The 7,981-nt window shown below is 45.5% G+C and overlaps 1 long non-coding RNA gene across 1 annotated transcript; it reads right to left on the bottom strand.

Annotated features, from left to right (window-relative positions):
- Positions 1 to 2,176: 2,176 nt before the first annotated feature.
- LOC109323926 lies at positions 2,177 to 7,695 on the bottom strand. Its single transcript, XR_002104783.1, has 2 exons — positions 7,608 to 7,695; positions 2,177 to 2,738 (listed from the first exon to the last, which is right to left on the bottom strand). It is a non-coding gene; the product is annotated as an uncharacterized LOC109323926 (long non-coding RNA).
- Between the last annotated feature and the right edge of the window lie 286 nt (positions 7,696 to 7,981).

The following is a 7,981-nucleotide window of genomic DNA, read 5'->3' as shown; positions in this document are numbered from 1 at the left end:
ATCAGATGAGCACAGGGCTATGGCTAATGTTTGCTGTGCTGGCTTTGTCAGGACCATCAATGGAACTCATTACACTTCAGCACCCAACAGTTTAAAATGATCTTAAGAGGCTCAGTACCCATCACAGCCAACCAACAATTAGTTTACCAAGTCTTAAGGCTGCTGGTCCTCTTATTGTTGCATACACCCCACAACCCTGCATTTAAAATTTATTAGGAATTTAAAAACTGAACAGGTTATCCCGTCTGTACCGGGGACACAAACCATTTGAGCATTTATCATTCTTAAAGCATCCCGCCCATAGAGAGTCAATTATTTTTTTCATATACACACACAAACACATTCAAGATGTTCTTGCAGCTTGGGAGTAAAGGTCTGTGCTTCTATCTAAATTTGAGATCAGTTAGCAGCTGATTTCAATGTGCCAAGATTCTCTCGAACTCGTAATTATAGTCATCTGTGTTTACTAATTCAGACTTACTGGAATCCTGAAAAACAAGTACAGAAACTATTGCACTGTGAACTTAAAGTCTGGATTGCCCTGGCCTTGAAAAACTCATTCAACATACCTGCAGCCATGTTGGGCTTGCCATAACTAACACCAGCTGAAGATCCACCCCGTTCACTTTGGGGTTCCAGTGAAAGGAAAGTTTCCAACAGAGGATTTAGTCAACCCATGAGTGTGTACAGGTAATCTCCATGATTGTAGGTAACATGGGGATTAAATAAAAGTGAACAATCACAATAAAAATTAAATTGAATTAAATGCTCAGTTCAATGAAAAACACAGCTAGATTGAAACCCACTTAAAACCAAACTAACTGGGACCTAAATTCAGTTACTGAGTGAAGTAGATAAAAAAGATAAGGCCATTATATCTTAAAAAAATCTTTTGTTCGAGCCACTCTTGCCAGTCTGCCTATTATTCAGTGTTCCAGGAAAATCTGAGAGATTCATAGATTATAGAGTCAGAAGGGATCATCGTGTCCGACCCCCTGCCCCTGGCAGGAGAGAGGACCGAGGTCCGATGACCCCAGCCAGGTGCCTATCTAGCCTGCTCTTGAAGACTTCATGTTAGGTGACAGTACCACCTCTCTTGGCAGCCCGTTCCAGATTCTGGCCACCCTTACTGTAAAAATTTTTTCCTAATGTCTAACCTAAATCTACTTTCCACTAGTTTGCACCCATTATTCCTAGTTACTCCCTGGGGCGCTCTGGTAAACAGTGCATCCCCAAGTCCCTGCTGTCCTCCCCTGATAAACTTATAGGTAGCTACAAGGTCACCCCTCAGTCATCCTTTGTAAAGGCTGAAGAGATCCAGATCTCTCAACCTCCCCTTGTAGGGTCTTTCATGGAGACCACTAATCATACGAGAGGGCCTTCTCTGGACCCTGTCCAAATTCTCCGTGTCCCTCTTGAAGTGCAGTGCCCAAAACTGGACACAGTACTCCCAACTGCGGCCTGACCAATGCCGCATAGAGGAGGGGCATCACCTCCCTCGATCTGTTGGTCATGCATCTACTAATACACGACAAGGTGTGATTGGTTTTGTTGATGGCCTCATTACACTGCTGGCTCATGTTCATCTCAGAGTCAACTATAACTCCAAGATCTCTCTCAGCCTCTGAGCTGCTGAGAAGGTCATCCCCAACCTGTAGGTGTGCTAGGGATTCCTCCTTCCTCGGTGGAGTACCTTACATTTATCTTTGTTGAAATGCATCCTATTTTGTTCTGCCCATTGATCCAACCTGTCCAGGTCAGCCTGTATCTGCTTCCTGCCCTCAGGTGTATTAACTTTGCCCCATAACTTGGTATCATGTGCAAACTTGGAGAGGGTACTCTCCACACCCTCATCCAAATCACTGATGAAGATATTAAATAACACCGGTTCAAGGATTGAATCCTGCGGGACCCCACTGGGATGTCCTACCCTTGTTATGAGACCATGTGTTAAATATTTGTGTGTTACTGGACCTTATGGTCCAGGTATCAGTACTGAAATACAAGTGTATTTTAAAGGTTTACACCGTATGTGTAAAGGATAAGCATCTGCACCAATTTGGTTTCTTCCTTCTAATCTGTGTAGATCCCTACTTTTTGCCTGTATTATAAAAAAGTCTTTTAATCTGCCTAAATTATGAGAGCGGCATGTGCTAATTTTGGAACAAACACTGAGTAAGTAGCCAGAAAGTTTTACTGTTCACACCTTGGAGTCTTACTAAACGCCCTCACCTACCATTGCATGTCTGAACATACTCTCCTTGGCACCGTTTCTGTTCGCATGCTAATGAACGCTTTGCCTTAGGGACTCTGCCTGTTTCCTGGCTGAATAAAGGTTGGAAAAGGTACAATTCATAAAAGATATATTTACATCCAACCAATGCAACAGCTGTGGTTAATATCAGACAAGAAATGGTCCATTACAATTATCAAAAGATAAGCAACTTAAGAAAGGTTAACTCATACTCATCTTACATGGATCTGTACCTAAAATCCCACCACTTCAGTAACCTGTACTGAATGTGACAATTTTTACCATCTCTGTGTGCTCTGATACCATATTTATTTACACAGTGTCCCAAAGGAAATAGCATCCATTAGCAGTAGTGTGGTCTAGTAGCATAATGGTATCCATTATTTTCCACTACATTCAGCTGTGATTCTCCGTTCTTGCTGGAGTTCTGTAATTCTCTTCCGGCAAACTGGTTACCGTGGTGGATAACTCATCATGTGACAACCTGCAAAACAAGCAAGTGAAGTAACAAAACGTAGTGAAATTGTCCCTTGGCACAGCCTGGTCTCAAAGAGATATCATATATGGAATTGAACAAATCGTACACTGTACCTGGTAGTCGATACGAAGCCTTAATTAAGTCAACCCAACTGGTTTCTGCATGTTTCCCGAACCTTTATGTTAGCAGTTAAAAATGCCTATAAAATATGTATTTACTTGTCTTCCCCTGCACAGGTATCTGTTCTGAAACAAAGTGCAAACACTGGGCCAGGTCCTCTGCCAACATGGGCCGGGTGAGTATCTTGCCCAAAACTATTTTAAATTGGGAAAAGTATCACCAGGAGACACTGCTAGGATACCTGAGACTGGCAATCTGCAGACTACAGCCTCCACTCTATGTCCAGGGCCTCGACTAGGGTGTGAACAGGGGGCTTGTAAACAAATGGGACATAAATACAGGAAGCCGAGAACCCGTGAAGCTCCTTGCTAAAATATTCTGTTCCACAAACGATGAAATGTCTGTCTGTCATACATGCTAATAAAGAAATGCCTGAAACACCCAACTCGTGTTACCAAGTGCTCGTTCCTTTTCAACCATGCTGTGATAATTTAGGGCAAGAGGCTTGTTTCCCCAACATAAGGCAAGGGAGATGAACAGGACTCTTTAGGTCAAGATTATTCAGGTTGTGGAGAGAATGATTCTGTCCAAGGCAAGGAGAAGATTAAAACTGACTTCTTGTTCCCTCATTGTTAATGGCAGTGTTTCTACATGCCAGAAGGAGCTGCATTTCATTTCCCCATGCTAGTGTGGGTTGCCTTTCAGAGACATTTGGGAAAGGCACCAGTTTACAGGGTACTGCTACAATGTACTTAATAAATAATATAAATTCCTCAACAAACATTAGTGTTCACTTCTGGCTACAGAATCCATCCTGTTGACTGGGACCTTAGGTCTAATTATTCGAACATGCATGCTGATGTGTTTTAATTTTGTGTTTTTCTGTAATGATATTATACTGTGAGCCTGTTCTAGAAATAACACTATTAAAGTTCCCTTTCAAAACAAAGATCAATCAAAGAGACAAGCAATTATTTCATTATCCTTCAGAAACTCATAACATAATGAAAGGAATGTTAAAAATAAACTAAATGGGTCTTCTTGATTGAAAGAATAGCTCAGTCATAATGACTTTCTCAACGAGTAAAAATTATCCAGGATTAAGTTTTCACAGCTTTGAATATATTATGGATTCTCCGTTTCTAATAATTAAATATGGGGGGTTTTCTCCAATAACAAAGAATAAAATTAGCAACAGTTGTATTTGAATATAAGTGAATACACAAGGTTAAAGTCTTAAACTAGAGCAAACACTACAAACATTTTGGGCCAGGCTGTTCCTTTTGGATCTGTGCTTGGGGGAGACTCTGTGCTCAGAGCTTTTAACCTTCTGGCACACCATGAAATCATCAGGTCACCACTATCATGACACCATCACTTCCAGTTTGCTAAGAGCTCGATGATGGTCCAGGGGTCTCTGCTTTTGGAGAAGGATCATGAGAAAAATGTATCAACCCCCACACCCATCAAATTCAGGTGTCAGTCAGGACAACTTAAGGCTGTATGTACTTCTTACTCCCAGGTAAGAGCTTGGGAATGCCCCTTGGAGGGCAGATGTGACATTATGGAGAAAGAAACCCAAATAGGATGGCTCAATGTAGTTATGCTGTCAGAAGCAAGACTTCTGGAAGCCAGTGCAGAGAAATGTGTTTCCAGATGACCATGTGGCCTGATGTAGTTCTCTGTGTACCGATCAGCTTCTTTTGTAGGGAGAGAGGAAGAAATCAAACCACAACCCCATATTGCTGATTTAAAGGTTAGGGCGATCTCTAAGAGGATCCCAGCAGTTTCCTTCTGCTCAGGCCCCACCTATACTTGCCTTTGTCACAAATTGCAACAGAATTATCTGCTTCTGTGTACAGCCGATAAGAAAATCAGATGATGATCACTGAATCACCAGTCTGGATTATTGCAATTTGCAATACTGGATATTGTAATAGGAAGCCACTTAGAAGCATGACTACTGGAGAAAAGGGACTAAGGTAGTAAAAAATAGCCCTGTGTGAAGCGGCTAGTATTCATTTCGAATTCAGCCTATTTGGGGGACAGTAATTTGATTCAGTAATTCAAATCACTGTCCTGAATCAATCTGGCCAAATCTGGCCAAATCTCATAGATTTCATAAACATTAGGGCTGGAAGGGACCTTGGAAGATCATCGAGTCCAGCCCCCGCCCAAAAGGCAGGAAAGTCATAGGATCCCAGCAAGATAAGCATCCAATTTGCTCCTGAAGGTGTTCAGAGTAGGTGCTTGAACCACCTCGGCTGGCAGACTGTTCCAGACCTTGGGGGCTCGGACAGTAAAGAAATTCTTCCTTATGTCCAGCCTGAAACGGTCTTGCAGGAGTTTACGACCTTTCGACCCCATCATCCCTTGGGGCACTCTGGTGAACAAATGTTCCCCCAGATCCTGGTGGTCACCCTGATAAACTTATAGGTGGCCACCAGATTATGCCTGAGCCTGCGCTTTTCCAGGCTAAAGAGCCCCATGGCACTCAGCCTGTCATCGTAAGGTCTGTTTTCCTGACCTCTGATCATGCGCGTGGCTCTCCTCTGGACTCTCTCAAGCTTCTCCACATCCTTTTTGAATTGTGGAGCCCAAAACTGGACGCAGTACTCCAGCTGCGGCCTCACCAAGGCCGAGTACAAGGGGAGAATGACGTCCCGGGATTTGCCCGAGAAGCATCTATGGATGCAAGCCAGCGTTTTGGTTGCTTTAGTAGCATCGCATTGCAGGCTCATGTTCATCTTGTGGTCAATGATGACCCCCAAGTCTCTTTCTTCTGTAGTGCTAGCCAGCGTAGCACTGCTGAGCCTATAAAGGTGCTGCAGGTTTTCCCTCCCAAGGTGGAGAACCTTGCATTTTTCGGTGTTAAACACCATCAGGTTCTCATCCGCGCATTTGCTGAGCCTGTCCAGGTCAGCCTGGATCACCCGCCTATCTTCTGGCATGGATGCTTTGCCCCAAAGTTTGGTGTCATGGGTGAACTCGGCCAGTCCACTTCTGACTCCAATGTCCACATCATTAATGAAGATGTTGAACAACATAGGTCCAAGGACAGAGCCTTGAGGGACCCCACTGGTCACAGCACACCCTGATGATTGACTTCCATCAATTACTACCACCCAGGTCCGACCAGGGACCCAATTCCCCAGCCAGCAGATTGTGGTGGACCCAAGGCCACAATTGGCCAGTTTCACCAGGAGGTGATCATGGGATACCAGATTGAAGGCTTTTTTGAAGTCAAGATAAATGACATCAATCTTTTCTCCCTTGTCCAGGTGATAGGTCACCTGGTCGTAGAAGGAAATGAGATTGGTCAAGCAAGACCTACCCACAACAAAGCCATGCTGGCTATCCCTTAGGATGTTGGCATCAGCCAGTCCATTAAGGATGGCCTCTTTAATAGACTTTTCTAAGATGTTCCCTGGAACAGAAGCCAGGCTGATGGGCCTATAGTTAGCCGGGTCCACTTTTCTCCCTTTCTTGAAGATATGCACCATGTTGGCCTTCTTCCAGTCTTCAGGCACTACACCAGAGCACCAGGAGTTTTCAAAGATCTGTGCCAGGGGCTGGGCTATGATGCTTGCCTGCTTCTTGAGTACCCTGGGGTGCAGATCGTCAGGGCTGGCTGACTTGAAGGTACCCAGCTTCTCAAGGTGTTCCTTCCTGAAGGTCAGCATTAATGGAGGGCAGGGGATCTCCCTCACTCGGACCTCCCTGTCCCATAGCAGGCATGGGCATCCAATGGGATTGATTAAAGACCAACACAAAGTACCCATTTAATAGGTTGGCTTTTTCCTGAGCATCAGATGTCAGTTGCCCCATCTGGCTCAGCAGGGGTCAGTCCAATGTTGCCCTTGCTTTTCCCCCGGCTCCCCACATATCTGAAAAGGGACTTTTTATTGTCCTTGATGCTCGAAGCTAGTTGGAGTTCAGTTGCAGCCTTGGCTTTCCTGGTTTGCTCCCTGCAGGACCAGACCAGTGCAGAATATTCCTCCTTGGAGGTGAATCCAATCCTCCATCCTTTGTAGGCCTTTCTTTTTAGCCTCAGAAGGCCTGCTAGATCCCTGGAGACCCAGGGGAGCTGCTGTGCCCTCTTGCTGCCTTTCCTCCAAGATGGAATTGAATAAGCTTGTGCATTGAGGATCACTCCCTTGAGGAGCAACCGCTCTTCTTGAACTCCCCTCTCCCTGGGGTCATGGTCCCTTAGGGCGTGAGACTGACAAGCCTCCTGGGCTTGTCAAAGTCAGCTTTCCTGAAGTGAAGGACTTCTGTGTTGCTGATTGACTTGCCAGCTTTACGGTTGTGTGATTCAGAGATTTGGCCACTACTAAAATCGACCAAATCTCCAAACTGAACAGGCCCCATCCCCCGCCCGCTCTCTCAGCCCCGTCAATGGCTGCCTTGCCCGGCCCCAGTATCCTGGCGCTTTAAAAAAAAAAAAAAAAAAAAAAAGCCCTGCACTCACCAGTGCCTGCCAGGTGTGTGTGTGGGGAGGGTGATCCCCGCTGCCCTGCGCTGCATCAGGGGGACTGCATCATGGACTGTGCCATGAGCACCCAGAGGCCGCAATGGCCAATGCAGCAGCTGGTGAGCGTGGGGCTTTTTTTTTTTTTTGAAGTGCCAGGATGCTGGGGCTGGGTGGAGCAGCCATTGATGGGGCTGGGTGGCACTCAGGGGGCTGGGGGAGCTGGAAGAAAATGGGGCCTGGCAGGGGTCCCCCCCCCATAGTCCCCTCCGCCCCCTGCTTACCAGTGGAGAGTCCAGGTCCTGCTCCCTGTGGTGGCGAGCGTGGACTTCCTGAATCTCCAAATTGATTCGGAGGCTTTGAATCAATTTGGACCTTTTTATTGGTCCCCCAATTTGATCCGTGTTTGGAGATTCGGCTGCCGAATCTCCTCTGAATCACAATCAGCAACCAAAGCTTCGCACAGCCCTAGTAAAAAAGACTGAGTGAGAACATCCCTGGTAATAGCTCTTTTCCAGGGAACTTAAAAAAAAATCTATACTGCCAATAAATCCCATGTGGGAGGAATCTTTCCCCTCTCAGCTATCTGTTTACATCTAACCTAGCTGGCTAGTGACTGAAATTTGTCATTGTTTGGCACCTGTTTAGCGGCCTTGTT

The sequence above is a fragment of the Crocodylus porosus genome, unplaced genomic scaffold, assembly GCF_001723895.1.
Source record: "Crocodylus porosus isolate Cpor-Errol unplaced genomic scaffold, CroPor_comp1, whole genome shotgun sequence".
In the NCBI taxonomy this organism is placed as follows: Eukaryota; Metazoa; Chordata; order Crocodylia; family Crocodylidae; genus Crocodylus; species Crocodylus porosus.
This window is presented reverse-complemented; position numbering and strand designations above follow the sequence as displayed.